The 18,905-nt window shown below is 37.6% G+C and overlaps 1 protein-coding gene and 2 non-coding genes across 3 annotated transcripts in view; 1 reads left to right on the forward strand and 2 right to left on the reverse strand.

Moving 5' to 3' along the window:
* arr (low-density lipoprotein receptor-related protein 6) overlaps positions 1 to 18,905 on the reverse strand; it is a 153,191-nt gene that overhangs the window by 108,133 nt on the left and 26,153 nt on the right. The window lies entirely within an intron of this gene.
* TRNAP-UGG (transfer RNA proline (anticodon UGG)) lies at positions 9,405 to 9,476 on the reverse strand. The gene has a single exon. It is a non-coding gene; the product is annotated as a tRNA-Pro (tRNA).
* On the forward strand, positions 9,744 to 9,815 carry TRNAP-UGG (transfer RNA proline (anticodon UGG)). Its single transcript has one exon. It is a non-coding gene; the product is annotated as a tRNA-Pro (tRNA).

An 18,905-nucleotide genomic window follows, 5' to 3' on the forward strand; every position in this document is an offset into this window, starting at 1 on the left:
CTTGCACTCGCGAACATATAAAGCAAGAGCAAAATAAACAGATACCATAAACCTGGGAGGGAGATACAGATAGCTTTTCTTCATGTCATGAAAATTTGAGCTATTGAAATCAAATCAAAATAGGCGAAACAAGCGTGTAGTGCTTGTTTGACGTTTTTTTTTTTTTCTTTGATTTGTTTTCCGTTGATCTTGTTTTCCGTGCTGAGCACCAATGCTACCGACGCCAGGAAGGCAGCTCCCACACCTGGACCCTACCTATCGACCCATCAACTCATGAACCGGGGACCAACGGCTTTACTTCCCATCCGAAGGAAGGCGTGATCAGAGATGTTATGCCTCAGAACATCCCGGCGGCGCCGACTGGGATTGAACCCAGGCCTGCTGGGGTGAGAGGTAATCACGCTTACCACTACACCACCGGCGCCGCTATGTTTGACGTTGTTCAGTGTGCAGTGAGAAAATGTACTTTTCTGTTTTGTATTTCATCATGCCACCAAAGATTTTGACAAAAACCTTGGTTAATGGTATCTTTCAATATGGATTGAAGTATACATATGGCATATTCAATGAATGAATCTAAAAAAAAAACTGTCCCATTCAAGAAACGACAGTTTGTCAGAAATTACTTTTCGCAAGATTTCAATACCGCCTTCTGCATTCTTGTTCAATTGTAATAAAAGCATCGTCAAACTGCTTGGCTTCCAATGACAGTTCCTGACAGCTTGTGTCTGGCTCCTTTTGACGTTTATATGTTTCGAATCTAAGTCTCCCTCCCAGCCATAAACTACACTGGAGTCGCTTTTTACGCGGTTTTTTTTTACACGGTTTTTTTTTACGCGGTTTTTTTTTACGCGGATTTCGGAATTTACGCGGTTTTTTTTTACGCGGATTCCGGAATTTACGCGGTTTTTTTTTACGCGGATTTTGGTTTTTTTTTACGCGGATTTCAGAATTTACGCCGTATATCGCTTTTTACGCGGTTTTTTCTTACACGGTCTTTTTTTTACTCGGTTTTTTTTTACGCGGATTTCGGAATTTACGCGGTTTTTTTTTACGCGGATTCCGGAATTTACGCGGTTTTTTTTTACGCGGTTTTTTTTTACGCGGGACGTATCACCCGCGTAAAAAGCGACTCCAGTGTATAGTATGAAATCTAAAATATGTACATAGGAACGAAATGATTTGTTACTTCTACTGTATTCTAAACCAATTTTAATTTTTTTTTTTCATTTGGTTTGTTTTTTTTCGTCGATCTTGTTTTCCGTGCTGAGCACCAATGCTACCGACGTGCCAGGAAGGCAGCTCCCACACCTGGACCCTACCTATCGACCCATCAACTCATGAACCGGGGACCAACGGCTTTACTTTCCATCCGAAGGAAGGCGTGATCAGAGATGTTATGCCTCAGAACATCCCGGCGGCGCCGACTGGGATTGAACCCAGGCCTACTGGGGTGAGAGGTAATCACGCTTACCACTACACCACCGGCGCCGTTATTCTAAATCAATATCAAGGAAAATGCACGCGAAGTTCACTTATCCGCTTAACGTAGTCTACGCCAACCATGCGGTCGTGTCTCGTACACCTCACCATTTTTTTTCAATCCCGGGCCATAAAATGTTTTAAGCATGAAATTTTTGATTTTTTTTTCAAATCTTAGATCTAGTTTTTTTCTGTGACAAGGATCAAAAAAAAATCTGTGATACCTTTGGAAATCTTTACAGCATTTGTTCTGTATTTTCTGAAGAATTACTTTAGAATCTTCTCAGAATATCATCAGCGTTCAGCTTAGACCTCTTGCTGGTATTCCCTTAAAATTTGCTCCAGAATACTTCTGCAGACCACTCTTTGAATTCACTTATTATTATTATCTCTATTTAGGAGATTTTCAGCCGCAGGCTGGTTCATCTCCGATAACTTTGAATTCACTCTGTAATGCTCTTGAAATTATTAATAATTACGTATTACGTATCAACTACCCTGGGGCCTCCCTTACCTCAGTCGGTAAAGACACAGCTACAAAGCAAGACCATGCTGGAGGTGGCTGGGTTCGATTCCCGGTCCGGTCTAGAAATTTTTAGGGTTGGAAAATTTCTCGACTTCCCTGGGCATAGAGTATGATTGTACCTGCCACACAATTATACTAATGCAAAAATGGTACCAGGCATCGAAAGCTCTCAATTAATAACTGTGGAAGTGCATCTAGATAGAACACAAAGTGAGAGCACGCAATAAGCTAATATCCGATAAGCAATAAGCTTGAAATGCGAGGATGAAGAAGAAGAAGAAGTATCGACTACTCAGCAATTTCTTCAGCAGATGTGCTTGGATTTCTCCTCAGCATTCACTTTGCATTCTCACGAAAATATCAAGGAATTATTCTAGGAATTTCAGTCCAGTTCTGGTCAAAATTTCCTTGAAACTCTCCTTTGAATTCTCCAAAAATTATCGCCGGAATATCCTTGAAATACTCCACGAAATTTCCTTCAAATGTTCCTCAAAATTTCGATGGACGAATTCAATTCCCTTGGAATTTTTCATAGAATTATCTTGAAGTTCATCTCAGTAAGAAATCATTTGGAATTATTCCCGGAATTTGCATTACATTCGATTTGAATTTTACTCTTTTCCAAGAAATTCAACTCACAACTTTCAAAGTCCCCTAACAATTCACTTCCAGTTCTCTTTACATATTCCTTACATTTCTCCTCAAAATTTGTCTGACATTCAAGAATTTGAGTTTAGGCTAGTTTTTCACATCAAGATTCCAGATTTAATTTTTTTCAAATTTCAAATAAAATGATAATTTTCAAGATCTAAGATTTAAAAATAATAATGGCTCTTGGACTTAAATAACATTTGAGGATTTTGACACTTTAAAAAATCACTAGAGAATTTTATAGAGTTTTGAGAAGAATTTTAGTGCTCTACAATTTTCTTTCTCTAGGAATAATTCTAAAGGTATTTTAGTGATGATCTAGCCAAGAAGTGGCTAAAAACCACCCTAAAAGTTAAAGCGCAATGACATCGGAAGCGGAACGGAAGCGGCAGCGGCAAAGCCCGATCTGAGTAAGCCTACTTGTCGGACTGAAAATTAGTTAGAACCAAATTGACTTCGGTTAGGCATCTTGGTGTCATTTGTGACAACTGTCAAACTTTCCGTTTCAGTTCCGCTTCCGCCCACATTGCGTTTGGGCCTTATTTAATAAAGATCTTAAAAAAATAAAAAATAAATCGAAAGGTATTTAGAGAACAACTTCAAAGGAATTGAACTATAGGGCGTCCCCGAAAGTATAAGCACACTTTCAACTCGCCGCCATTTTTACTCTGATTAAGTTCATCAGCTGTTCATGTGTTGTTTACTACAATAGTTGGACAAGTTTGTGTGCGCAAAGTGCATTTTTTTTCACAAAATCATCAAAATGCGAGGCATTTTTCCGTGAAAATGCAAACAGATCATGCATAAATGGTGCACTATTCCCAGCCTATCAGTAAGGAAGTTAGCAAAAATGGAGGAAGTAAGTATCAGCTTCAGATCATGATGGCCCAGTACTATTTTGGTCCGATTTGGTGTCAATGCACTACTCGAAAGACACGGTCACTTGGTACAAAGCAAACAATGTGCAATACGCCCCAAAAGAGTGTGGGCCCTTTCCAAGGCATATCTACGGAAACACTTAAAGGCAGCGAATTCAATCGAAGAATTTGAAAAAGACTGAACAAAAGTGGCCAAAATTATCACCAAGGAATTTATGCTGAAGCTCATGGGCAGCTTCAGATCAAAAATTCGCCCCTTGACATACGATTGAAGGAACTGCGGATTATTTTCATCAAATTGAAAGAGAATACTATAGAGAACATATAAATAGGGGAAATGACGGCTTCGGCATGACAGACTATTTTCGGCAACCCAAATTGAAACACTATTTTCACTGGATTTTCTTACGAATGCAAACGATTCTTTATGCTTTCAGCTTCAATTTGATTATATTTTTACCACTGAGAAAAAGCAATCTAGCAGGGTTTTCTTGAAATGAAACACACGCACTACAAATTGTAGCTGATTTAGAGCTGCCGATAATAGAACACCAGATTTACATGCAGTTCAAATGGAACGGTAGCCGAAGAAAAACTGGTTGCCGACAATACTCGCTCTCACTAGAGAAGATTGGAGCTTTGTAAAAGCATTTCAAAACAGTTTTTGACAATTCTTTCGACTGAAATTGTTAGAGCAGCTGGCAGCAAAAGATTGTAAACAAACCAATACTGCATATGTGTGCGTTCCATAGAGAAAAAGGCTATAGAAAGAAGGTCGCTGCTTAGGTTGCCGAGAATACGTAAATTACCCTATATGAAATAAAAATTTGAGTTAACGTTGTTTCATTCTAACAATAAACTGTGCTTATACTTTCTAGGACACTCTATAGAAGTTGCAGGTAATTTTGAGAAGCATTTCAAGAAAACTGTAGGGAGAATAAAAAGTGCATTCGAAGCTTGATTCGAAGACAATTTTGAAGAAACTATTATGGAGATTATAATCCAAATTCCAGGGAATTCTAAAACTACTCTGAAGGATTTTCAGGGAGCATACTAAAGAACTTCGGGGAAAGAATTCAAAGTGAGTCCTATGACAAACTTAATGTTGATATGGATACAATTCTAACACTACCACTAATGATCATCTGGGGCCCATAAATGCTGTTGTTAATGTTAATCAATCAATCATTAAATCAATCAATCAATGAGAATTCTAAGAAAATCTTCAAGGAAATATCGATCAAATTCTAAGAGAATCTAATGCTGATTATAACTAAACAAATATTTGCAGGATTTCAAGAGGAAAAGGAAATTTCTGAGACTGAAGATTTTGGAAAAAAAAACTCCGAGAGGGTTTTAAAGAGGAGACTTTAAAGAGAATTTCTAACAGTATTTCCAAAAAAATCTGAGTACCGTAAAACGGGGTAACATTGATAGTATTTTTAAATTATATTCTAAATAATTTTTACAGCAATGAATGTTTTTCCAATTTAATATTTTTAAAACAAGTACTGAGGATCCAAGAGTCAGCTCGTTAGTAGTATGTTTAACGGAAATTAAAGCATTTGCACTATTTTATTTTAGTTTTGTGAACGAACTTCAGTTTTTTGATTTGGGGTTACACATTATCAAGCTCGATGAATGTAGAAAAAAATGGATTAAACTCAAACAATTAAGTTCTTTATATATGAAACTTTGAATCAGTATATAATCAGAAAACATCATAAGCAATAAGAATACAACATTGAATATGTGATGGCTATATTGGAAATAAATTTCATAAGTGGTAGTTTGAGTGCTGTTTCAAACAGGCGAAAAACACGAAAATTGTTTTTTAATATGTTTGGAAAATATTTTATGTATGTAAATATATAAAAACTTTATACGATATCAACGGAAATTCCTTACGCTACAATATGGAACCAATGTTTCTAATTTGGAAAAAGCGCAGCGAGTAAATTTAATCTTTATATTATACTATCAAAACTACCCGCATTATCAAAGATACCCCGTTTTACGGTACTCTTAAAATTGAGCAAAATCGTAAAAACACTATGTTCTACAAAATTCCCATTTAGTTGGTGTGTATCATACTTTAGATAACAAAATATCTGGCATGACACAATTGAAAAATTTATTCTGGTGTTCAAGTTTCAAAAGTTCTTAAAGTTTTCTCCAGACAATTTTGCTGAGAATTTTAAATAAAAAAATTAAGCAAAAAAACTGTTTTATATAGAGACACCCTAAGTCAATTGAGAAAAAATGCTCAAAATCGGTTAATTCAAGAGATAAAAATACGTTTTTCTTAACTGAAATTTCTTGAAATTAGCTGAGCTACAACTTTGCCGTCGAATGTACACCTTTATTTCTGCAAATAAAAAAGTTTTTTTTTTCTATGATAATAAGAACCACCCTAGTATTAATTGACACCAAGATGAGGGCTTAACTGTTAAGAACAACTTTGTACAAGGCACATTTTTTCTAAAGTTTCAATGTCAGGCTCTTGCATCTTAACTGTTAAATTCCCATTCTGGACCACTGTGCACTGTAGACGAAATACGCGTATCTCAAGGATAAGCAATTAAGGCAGTGGAATCAAACGAAAATTACTATTCCTTCTCTTTTTCTTTATACATATTTTCAAACCACTTTCTTTTCGGAACACATCTTATAGATATGTTTTCAAATATGCGAATTAAAAATAACAAAATCCATGCGGTATGAACAATAGCCTTTTTTTTTTTGGAATTTGGACACCATCCAACAATCTGTCTCTTTACTGAAGTTTCAATAACACAAATCAAATTTTGATAAGACTATCAGATTCTACATTAAAAACCCTTCAAAATGGCACTAACTTGTTTGGTTGCGGAGTAATCTCTATTTATAGAAATATTTTTTTTTAAGATCTCAAAAATCTAGAGAGAAGCAAGCAGTTAAGAACAAAATTCAAAAAGGTTTTTTTCTTAGAATATCAAAATAAGCATTCTGACCAAGGGGTAGGTCACGCCGTACACCAATATTGGGTCAACATTTTTCTCAGTGTGCCGCAAGTATGCCGCAGGTGTGCCGATTGTGTCGGCAGTGCCGGCCATAGAGGAAACCGTGATTTTTTGTAAAATACGGGTATTATGGTAAATTTGGCAACCCGGTATTTCTGACAGCTTGAATGTTTTGGTTTGCAATCGCAAGGATAACATTGGTCTAGAGACAACTAAGGAGGAATGCTGGTGAGCGGTCTCAACCATCCAACAGGACACAACAACAACAACAAAAACCGAAGAGCTACCGGAAGTGGCCCCGCATCGAAAACCGTTGGATGCGGTAATTGAACTGCCCCGAAAATGTCCAATATCGTGCTCGATAAGGATTCTTTCTACCGACGGATAAAACGCCTCTACGCCAACTGGAAGGAACCAGAGTTTTCCCATGATGATTCGCTGCAGATGGTGGACTGCATTCTAACGGAGGTCGGCGTACACGAGGAAACCATCGACAGGAAATCCACCTCGCTGCAGACCTGGCGATCAAGAGATCCAAGGATAGCTTCCAGGGTCTCCAAGGACAACTTCCAGGGTGAATTCTGTGAATCGTGGTAGTGGACATCAGCGTCACAATCGGGTCCGAGGTTATCGCTATCAAGAAGGTCTGCCTGGTGACGGTAGACGTATTCAACAAGAACCTCTTTGGATCTTATCATGGAGATTATTGATGCTGGTTAGAAAGCAAAACATGCCAAACTGTCGGAGGGTGTCGAGCAGGCTCTGACGGACAAAAGGTGTGTATACTAACTAGTTGGACATGTGCATTCAGCGACAAGAACTATCTGCACTTCGGATCGATCATCTGTGCTGTGGGTGTGCGTTACAAGTCCTACTGCTCCAATGTCGTCCGAACGTTGCTGGTCAATCCGACGGAAACGATTCAGAAGCACTACACCTTTCTGCTCAATCTGGAAGAAGAACTGCGGATGGTGATGATTCCGGGCAAGAAGCTCTCGAAGATTTTCGACGTCGGAATGGATTATGCCAAGAAGGAGGATCCCAAGCTAAGACGTTCGATTTTGCCATCGGGTTGGAGTTCCGGGAGAATTCGATCTTATTAGCTCAACCAGTGAAATTCGGCTTAAAAAAATTGTAAGTTAATTAGGTTGAGTGGAAGCAAAAAAAAGTACGTGTGATTGTAAGGCAACGGCTTGGGAGTGGCCTTGTAAAGACCCTACTCACCAGCACTCGGTGACCAACCAAACCAAATTCAGTTGAACAATGCCAAACTACTTTTCACGGCACAATCACACGGATTTTTTATTGCTTCCACTCAACCTAATTAACTTACAATTTTTTATTTTATGTTACAAAAATCGAAAACCATCTATTTCGTATAACATGACACACATCCGAAAATAAAACTACTCTTTTAAATAATTCTAATTTAATCAGAAATCTCACTTCAAATTTACATACGTCGCATCGATGGTAACCCAAGTATCATTGCAAGTTTTATAGTGGTTTTAAAGCATGCTACAAATCTATATCATTGTCTACAGAACCCTCATAAAACCAAAATTGTTACTTGGGAACCCTAATAAACAAATACCATAAACGAACTGTATCCCGGGTGGGTAAACTATCACACAAATGGTTTGGATGATACCCCGAACACGTCGTTAAGCTCTCTGTTATGGTTATTTTTACTAGGGAAGGCCACAGTTGTTACCCTTCACTGCCATCAAAGCATATTCAGTAGTAGGTCTTGATTAGCCAGTAATATTCTCCTTTGAGTTTCACGTATCTAACCGCCACCACTGCATGATCCAATCCATTCAAATTGTTCTTGCATTCCGGTTTGTAGTACGCTTCGTTTGCATAGTAGTTGAAAGGCTTGTGACCGGCATCGATAGCAATCGACAGCCCTCGGAAGCCTACATTTCGAATTCAAACGTGTGAATTACTTTTTCTATGACTTTGACACATAATCGATTGTTCCAATTTTGACATGTCGTCTCTTTATAAATTCAGCCTCTTTAAATCAAACAACTTCAATAACAGCTGTCCTCCAGTTTTATTTAATGAAGAATCCAATGCTTACGAGAATGTGCCGAAGGTGTGCCGATGGAAGTGCTCAAGCTGTGCCGAAACTACCTCCGGCACACTGAGCTGAGTGACTTACCCCTTGATTCTGACAAACTTTGGTTGAAATCGGTGACATTGACCACAACTTTCGAATAATTTCTATCCACTTGAGATGGAATGACTCATATCTTTGAATTACCACGCAGCGAAAATGACGTGTTTTTCACTGCGTCGTTTTCATTATTGTATTTTTTTTTTTCAAAATGTTAGATTTCGGTTTTAAAAAGTGTTAATTAAAAGTGGTGTTGTAAAGTGAATTAAGTGACAGTTATCGAATCCCTTCCTTTTCGTTGCATCAGGTGTAGTTTGTTCCAACTAACGCGTTGTAACGCTCAGCTAAGTTCTTTTGCTTTTTTTTCCTCGTTTTATCCATTTAAATTGAGAGAATCGTTTTAATGTTCACTAAATACACGTCAATCAATTGATGTAAAATTTCTGTTCATTATCAATTATCGTTTGCGAAAATAGCTACGGAATGCTTGCGTTCTTGAAATGTGCTACTAACTCTATCTACTTGCAGTCATAAGAAACGATTGAAGGCAGATTTTATCCACAATACCACTGCCAGACGACAGTGGGAGTTAGATTGAAAAAAGAGCACACACACACTTGAGTTGGAATGACTCATTTGCTATATGAGCTCGTTATCTTCAAGCTGTTGGAAAGGCAGCACGATTTGGAAACCCCTGCAATAAAGGAGAACTTTTCATCCTCAAGTGTGCCAAAATAAAATTCGGGCTCAACCGGGATTTGAACCCGGGACCTCTCGCACCCAAAGCGAGAATCATACCCCTAGACCATTGAGCCGCCTTAAATAAAGTCCACAGTTGATCGATGGGCTAACATTTCTTCAGTCTGTGAGTAGGCTTTCAATGTTGCCACAGGGTACAAACACTGCTTGTCGATATGGGCAAAGTAAAAACCGGCTGGTGCAGAATAAATGTTCGATTTTATCTTTCGCTTGTTCGGGCAATTTCGGTACAACTATTTCTGTTGATTGCGTCGTTTTGCTTGGCGGCTATTTCGGTGGCTATGCGTACACTGTTCATTTTGCGGTACCAATTTACTGTAAGCGGCTCAATGGTCTAGGGGTATGATTCTCGCTTTGGGTGCGAGAGGTCCCGGGTTCAAATCCCGGTTGAGCCCGAATTTTTTAACAATCCAAATCGATCGATTTTCTTTTCTGCAATAAACGCTAATCACGATCGCAACATTGTAAACGAAGCCCGACCAAGTGACAAACATAAAATCCATCTGTTTCCAGCAGCGACCAGGCTTCGCGACGCGAGGAGAGGGAAAAGAAACCCAATAAGAAAAACATAGCAAAATAAGGCAACAACTCTCCACCACACTTTGAACGCAAACGAATTTCCGAGGAACAATCGATCGGAGAAAGAAAGGAGAAAAAATTAAGAAACAAAAAAATATGTATGAACCAGCCAAGCCTAGAGCCAAAAGTGAAACTCCGAAGAAGAAATAATAAGAATATATTATTGAAATTGCGTTCTTCCCAAGAGGGAAGGCGAGGGCACTGCAGAAGAGAAGGTTGGAGAGCACAGAAAAGGAAAACTTGAAATCTTATAACAAGGCACTGATCGTTTTATTTATTGTTTGCCCCTCATTCGTTCGAATACGTTTGCATCTTGGACGGGGCTTCGTCCTACTCTTCGCTCTCTTCTTCCAGCGCAGCACGCTGGTTCCAGTGCGTTCCGGCTATACGACTCCAGGGTTCCGTCCGACGACCAACGACGACGAAGATCTGTGTGTGTATGTGAAGAAGATCTTCTCCATAACAAGCCAATAACAACAACGTCGACGTCGATGCGATGATGACCGATCCAACCAGCAGAGTCCCAGAAATGCTTCACTCTCTCCCTTACTCGTGAGGAAAATTGATTGATACTCTCAGATAAATGGTCCATCATTAGTCATTTTGAAGGTTTTCTGTTCCCTTGCTCGTTTGCTGGTTCCTGTTGGTTGGTTTCCATTCGATGGGTGACGTTGATAACCTTGCTGCTTGCTTTCAGCCAGTCATGTGCTGGCATGAACATCGATAGCAAATCCCGTAAACTCGCGCCCAGCAGAACGCGCAGGTAGGTTCCTACTTACAACAACACAACTCTCAGTCGGGTAAGGAAGGGAAGAAGTACACAATTTCTTCGTCTGGAATTGCTTCTTGTTCTTGCGAAACGAAACGCGCTGCGCTGGAGATGCTATATGGTACAATGGTCCACAGCTTCCGATTTCTCCCACAGGCTAGGTGCTCATGGTAGACCGAGGGGAGGAGGGGGGGAGGTGATGAGAGAGAGAAGAGCGGAGGCCTTCGAACTTCGTGTGAAGATGTGGGCTTGGTTTGGCTTGTTGACTTGTTAACCGTTTGTTGTTGGCATTATTGGCTGGTCGTCCGCCGTCGTCGTCGAGATCCTATACAAACACGGAATTTGCTTGGTTTTAGCACTTGAGGTTTCTTGTTAGTTTTCCTTTATTGATTTTGTTTTTTGGCCTTGTGCCAGGAAGGTTGCGCTGAGACCTATACTCAATTTTGAAGAAATGGAGGTCCATACGATTGGATTTTTACAAGATTTGATCTTGTGCACTGGGGCAACTGAATTTCTATTTTACAATTCCCGACTTTCCTGGTCCCGGCTTCGGTTACGGATGTTTCCCGGTCAATCGTTCAAATCTGTCACGGGTATACAGTTTGACCTATGAGTTTCCTTAAAAACGACAAAATGAGCTTGCATACGCCAAATTAATCTCACAACTGGCAAACTGGTAAACTACTTAAAATCTGAAAATTCTTAAATTTTATTAGGCAACTGAGCATTTTCACACCGACTGGTGAATCTTCGAAACTAACGTGTTATTTTCAAAATATTGAACACCCGCTGTTTTCGCTATTATTTTTATTATTATTATTTTTTTTGCATGGTTCAAAGGGTTGGACTTGAGTCGAGACTTCATACGCGTGATGTCTCGTCTCATGTCCAATCACTATTGTCTAAACGCTCACTTGTTCCGTGTGGGGTTGGGAGACAGCAATCTCTGTGAATGTGGACAAGGTTACCAGGACGCTGATCACATCCTTTGGTCTTGTGCGGAGTATCGTGGAGTCAGATCACATTTTTATGATTCCCTTCGGGCTCGAGGTAGACAACCTAATGTTCCAGTTCGGGATATTTTGGCTAGACGCGATCTGGAGTTTATGAAACTCATATATGTTTACTTTAAGGATATTAACCTTAAATTGTAAGTTTGATTAACCTTGTGTTTAGTTTGTATTTTGTACGTGTGGGGTTTTTTTTTAATGTTTGTTTTCAAGATGAATAGAAATAATTTCATGCTTTAGGATTAATTAAATAGTTGTATCGTAAACCACATTTCAAACCTCCTTCTTCCCTTTTCCCATCAAAAAAATTGTAAATCTCCACTAACCTCGAGACAACCGCGAGTACTCGGTCCAGTTCATTTAACTTTAAATTTAAGACAGTAATAATGTATAACGCAAAGGATAACTCGGCTCTGTAAAGTTTATTCGATTGAGCCTGTACAAATAAATGAATTATATATAAAAAAAAAATTATTATTTTTATTTATTATTTTGTTAAAACCATGTGCAGTTGTTTTCTGCAAAGTCCATCTACTTTCCTACAATTGCCTCAGACCTCATTTAGATATAAGCTTTAAAAACAAACATATGTTTGAAAATCCTAAAAATGCACTTTTTTGTTAATTGTTAACAGTTTACAACAGCTGTATTATTTGTTTTGAGATTTTTGTTTTGTTTTTAAAGGCATATTACAGACGTCATTTCGATTAAATGAGCCGTTTCTGTGCTAAGACTTAATGACGAATAAATAATACCCCATTTAAAAAAAAAATAGGCTAGAGACAAAATGGCGAAATTCCGGCATATACTTGGTTCATTGCCTGTAGCGAACAATTAAGGGTTATAAAAAATTACACAACAAACTTTAGAATCTAGCGGACAAACCCTGGAATTTTTAGTTAATTTTAAAAGAATTAAAAGTGTTGATTTCAAATAAATATTGAGAAGATTTGTGTGTTTTCGAAGGAAAAGTTTTGAGCAGATTTCTAGAATTATTCTGACATGAAAACCCTAGTAATTGTTAGTTGAATTTGGAAGGATTTCTGTGGAGAAGAATGCAAATTCTAAATTAAATTGTTAGGTAATTTTAGAAGATTTAAAAAGGAGTTGTCAAAAACAAAACATTGCGGAACATTCCTACGTGATTCTGAGGAGATCTGTATGGGTATCGTGAAGAAAATTAGAGATGAATTTTAAAAAGAATTCCAAGAGAATTATGATCAGAATTCAACAAGAAACAGAGTTCTTAGATTGTGCTGGCAATAATTTCAACCCTAGTGCGAAAGATTCATCACAGAACTCCCACAAAATTTATTGCAAAAAATTTGCTGATAATTATAAGGAAATTCTTCAAAATACTCCAAAGGGGTTCCTAAATAAAATTTCGAAAGATTTCTGCTGTTTTGAATAGAGTTAAAAGAAATTTTTGAAAATATTTTCAAAGGAATCAAAGCCTCCGGATAGGCTTAAGGGAATTCTAAGAAGCATTCCAATTAAATTCTTCGAAGGTGTTGCAAGGACATTCCAAAAAGAATTCAACGGCAATTATTACGCGGAGCGTCTACTGGTTTATTTCAGAACAATTTCAAGATAATTCAGAGTAGAATTCCAAGTTAATTCTGGAATTCATGTCGTGAGAATTTTGAACAACGAAAAATTAAACCCCCGGAAAAGAATAACTCAGTTTCGGTTTTTACAAATATTTGTTTCCAAAGTCAAGCATCTTCAATATTTTCTTTTAAGGACCATGCACTTTACATCTGTAATTGAGACGACGAAAATCAATTCGCAATATTGCTGAGTGATTAAATTCTAAAAACAATAAAACGGGATACTGAAGAAAATTATGTAGCAAATAGAGCAAGACATTCATTTGGCAAAGGATTAATGATTTATTCTGAAATTCTAGTGTAAAAATTTGTTGCTATGGTATGGTTAATTTATTATCCCGGTTCTCTGGCCGAATTCCCGGGTTTTTCCCGGTTACTTTTGAAATTCCCGGATATTTTCCGGTATTCCCGGTTTTCCCGGTTTTCTGGCCACCCTGTATTTGGCGTGAATTGGCTCTATTTGACGTTTTAAAAGTGATTGGTGTTTCAAGATGATCCGGATTTTGAAGTCATTTTGGTGTTTTCTTTTAACTATGAGATCCTTTCTTGTTTAACTCATTTAAGTAACTTTTTAACAAAGTTATATTTTTGACAAAAATCGTATATATAATTTTCAAATAAAATGTTATTGTTAGAGTAAAAACGTGCGTCATCAAAAGTGATAAAAGTGTCCAGAGCAAACGATTTGCGAGAAATCAATGCGTAAAAACATTATTTATTTTCAATTGATGATGCCGTGAGATGACAATGTGACGTAAATCCATTTGTTGAATTGTTCAGAAAACAAATATTTTTGATTAACCTCGTAATGATTAAGAAAATTTGCAAAAATATTACTGAATCTGTTCAATATAATCTGAGCGAAGATAAAAATATGAACCTTGATGTTTAAAATAGCTTTGAATTTGTCAGCAATTATGTATGGCTAACGTCACTTTGTATGCATCAAGTACCCGGCAAGGTGACAGATAACCTTAGTTTCACGTACCCACTTGCAAATAGTAGATGTCGCCACAAAGGGACTTCCCTTCATCGCCACAACGGTATTTCTCTATGGAAAACCAACTTTTTGTCTCAACATGTGTGGATGTCAAAGTCAAAGAATGCCATATGAAAAGAGCGAATTTATGATTTTCGTGGTGAAAAGAAATAAATCCAAACAAATTTAAACAGATTAATGGAGCTCTTTCTTATATAACAGGATGGAAATAAAACTACTTTAATTACTTCTATTATATTATGCTCTTGAATATTCTCAATTCTCATTTGTTTCGATTCATTCGATGACAATCACATATTTTCGTTTTGCAAATCATATGTTTAAGCTTTTGGTTTTGTTTTGCTCAAAGATATACGTGGCTATACAAAAAAGATTCATAAACTGATTATGTATATGCAATAAGATTAACTTTAAAATAACATTTTATTCACTGTACATCATTTCTAGAAAACAATATCATTTTCGTGTAAGTCATTGTGTTTCTTGTTATCGAGTCACGCACGGTGAACATTTCTCTTTTCAAACATGACTGGACTATCACTTGTTTCGTTCGTCAAGTGCTTCAGTTCATTTCATTTGAAGCAAAGACTTGTTTCAATTGACGCAATGAATGACTCGAAAACTGCTTCCTTCGTTTTTTTTTTCATTTTCACTTCAATTCGGGGCTTATTCCACTTGTCACGACCTGATGACATGAACAGGCATCAACATATCCGGATAATATCCGCACAATATCGGTTGCCGATTGGGATGGCATCCGGATTATATGTAGTAATAATATATTATTTTATATAAAAGGAAAATTAAATTAACGAGGCCATTCTGAAGTCCAAGATGGCAGCCATCGGGGAAAGTCTCAAATACCCTACAATATGGGTATTTTCGAAACGGGGATGACGCGAAGGTGCCGAAACTCGATGTTCGACGTTATTTTGGAATCCAAAATGGCGGCCATCGGGTTTCAGAAAAAGTGTCAAATACCCTACGGTATTTTCGGAACGGGATGCTGAAAATCGATACCCCACGCCATTTTCGAATTCAAGATAGTGGCCATTGGTTTCATTTAGTGTCAAATACCCTAAGATATGGGTATTTTCGGAACGGGAACAAAGCGTAGATGCCAAAAATCGATATCCGACGCTATGTTTTAATCCAATATGGCGGCCATCAGGATTCAGAGAGTGTCAACTATCCTACAATATGGGTATTTTTGGAACGGGGACAACGCGTAGATGCCGAAAATCGATATTCGACGCCATTTTAGAATCCAAGATGGTGGCCATCAAGTTTCATAAAACGTGTCAAATACCCTAAGATATGGGTATTTTCGGAACGGAGACAACGCGTGGCTGCCGAAAATGGATATCCGATGCTGTGTTGGACTCCAATATGGCGGCCATAGGGTTTCAGAAAAAGTGTCAAATACCCTACAATATGATTTCATTGCGCATGGGTAGGATCCCTACGTTGTGCTGTGATACAGATAAGTACGGAGACGAATAAATGAAATAAAACACACCGATGTGCTTAGCCGTCCTGCCATGGCGGAGGCATACGAACTACTGGTATATTGTTTATTTGTATTCGTTTGCATAGTACCTACAGTGGGTAGGGTAGTTGTACATGTAGATGACGTTGCACAAACATTGTTATTTTCGGAACAGGGACTACCCGTAGATGCCGAAAATCGATATCAGATACCACTTTGGAATCCAATATGGCAGCCATCAGGGTTCAGAAAGTATCAAATACCCTACAATATGTGTATTTTCGGAATGGGGACAACGTGTGGATAGCGAAAATAGATATCCGATGCCATTCATGGAATCCAATATGGCGGCCATCGCGTTTCACAAAAAGTGTCAAATACCATAAAATCTGGCTATTTTCGGAACGAGGACGACGCGTAGATTCTGAAAATCGATATTCGATGCCATTTGTAGGCTATTTGACACTTCTTCTGAAATCGGAAGCCACCATATTGAATTTCAAGATGGCGTTGGACATCGATTTCTGGCTTCTAGATGTCAGCCCGATTCCAAAAAACATTGATCGGTATTTGACAGTATTCACAGTTTTCCTGAACCAAAGCCACCATCTTGGCTTTAAAGACGGTGTGACATCAATTTTCGGCATCTACGTCTCATGCCCATTCTGAAAATAACCATATTTTAGGATATTTGACACTTTTCCGCAAATCAGAGGCCACCATCTTGGATTGCAAAATGGCGTCGGATATCGATTTCCGGCTTCTCTGATTCTGATTCTAATAAAAATCGTTTGTTTGGGTATTTGATAGAATTTAAAACTTTTTTCTCAAACCGGAAGCCGCCATCATGGATTTCAAAATGGTATCGGATATTGATTTCCAATCTCCAGACGTCACCCCGTTTCCAAAAATACCCATATTGATGGGACGGCATCAGCATTTCCCATTTTTTCTGAAATCGTAAACCACTATCATGCATTTCGAAATGGCGTCGCATATCAATTTTCGATATGTACACTTCATACCGATTACAAAAATACCTTTATTGATAAGTATTTGACAGCATTTCCCACTTTTGCTTAAACTGGAAGCCGCCATCTTGGATTTTGAAATGACGTCGCATGTAAATTTTCGATCTCTAGACGTCCCCCGAATAAAAAAAATACCCATATTAATGGGTAAACAAACCACCCGACAATGATAAATTTGACATCCACGTGTACAGATCTATGAGAATACGCTTAAATGAACCGAGTGAACAATCAACAAAAGTCATAAAAACTGCGCGAATTTTGATCGCTTCGTTTCAATGCAAAATTAAGTTCATTTGACAATGAAATAAGAAATGAACACGAGTCAAGCCAAAACAAACAGCATGAAAACTGATCGAAAGTGGTTCTGTTGATGTTGACGGGGATCTGCTCGAAGAGAAGACAGAATGATTTTCAATTGAAAGTGATGGTTGACAGCTTCATCGTCGCTTGACGATTTTCGATTGAAAGTGACTTTGTGGGGCCCTGTAATTCTGCATTCGCCCTATTCAGATAACCCTTCTGAAATTTGTGAGTTTGACAGAACCACCAGCACTAAATTTTCGGGGTACACTTAAAATGTACTGGACTTGTCAAGTTGGTCTGCATGCTTCAAATCAAATTTTGTACAAGTTTGAACTGTTTTCGGGTATCATAGAGGATGCAGAGCTCGAATATTGTGAAAAGTGAAAATTGATCATGGTGGCGTTCACGTCACTTTGTCATCTCACGGCAGTACATGCCCTTACATGGTTGTTTACAACAAGAATAACACGTAAACCATTCAGTATACATTGGCGTAGCTAGAAAATTTGTCTGGAAGGGGCCTATCTTTATCTTTCATATAGATAATGTATAAACATGGCCATAAAATCTAGATTCATCATTAAAGATTCCATCAGTTTCAATTAGCTGGAAAACATTTGAATACCGTAATCCAGGAATAAATTGAACACTATTTAACGTAAATAAATAAATGTGTAGACAACTACATTAAAAAACTAATGATTTTTATATCAGTAGCTATGATGGCTCCATCGTCCTGCATGATTTCTTATAATATTGGATGTTTTGTTAATTTTTAGTTAATTTTGAAATCTTAAATTTGAAAATATCGATATGGGTTAAAATTGATCAACCTCTCAACCCATTTCATTTCTAGTCATTGTTCTTATTAAATTCAGGTTCCCTGAATCCGATGCAGATGCAAGGGTTTTATGTTGTGAAAAGTATTTTCAACAGAAATGCCAAAAAAGATGCCTTAAATGCTCAGTTGCGCCTAAATGTAGGCAATTTCATTCAAATTCACTAGTAATTTTGAGAAAACCCTGGATTTCTTGATATTTGAAACATTCTATTGCAATTCATTGACACTTAGTTTAGCAAAAAATGCTACTTGAAAGGTAATGACATCAATCGTTGCAATCCTATGATCGTTTCTTTGGATGTTGATATTGTATGCTTCTTAACGTCAGCTCTATAACATTGTAAATTTGTTGTTGTTAGGAAAAACACATCAAGACAAATATTGGAGTCTCATGATGACATACTTTTAACATTTCACTTGACATCTATCACCGACCATGTTATACGTGAGAATTAAAAGTGCAACGCATAATGATCAATTTGCCCCCGGATTACAGTACTTCCTGAACAATCTACAGTTTTTTTAAACAGTTGCAGATCATCAGAACTTGATTAACCTGAAGTCTTGGAAAAAATATACAGAGAGCTTTCCCAAGTAACCAAAAGTTCTGATAAAAGACTATTTGTGGCTTACGCAGCTTGGTTGAAGGTGGTCTATAGAATTCTACGCAGTCTCATTTTTAAGTCGTTATAAGAACTTGAAAGTTCCGCTATCATAATTGAAGAGCATTCTAAGCAGCCTCTGACAGAACTTGAACTTGAACTTTTAGAAAATAATTTAAAAAAAGCTTTTTTCTACTCTACGCAAATTTCATATTTAATTCACAACTTTTATGAAAAGTTAATTCTAA

This window comes from Ochlerotatus camptorhynchus, unplaced genomic scaffold, assembly GCF_037179485.1.
Source record: "Ochlerotatus camptorhynchus isolate MF236.1 unplaced genomic scaffold, CSIRO-AGI_Acam_v1.1 ptg000022l, whole genome shotgun sequence".
NCBI classification, from domain to species: Eukaryota; Metazoa; Arthropoda; class Insecta; order Diptera; family Culicidae; genus Ochlerotatus; species Ochlerotatus camptorhynchus.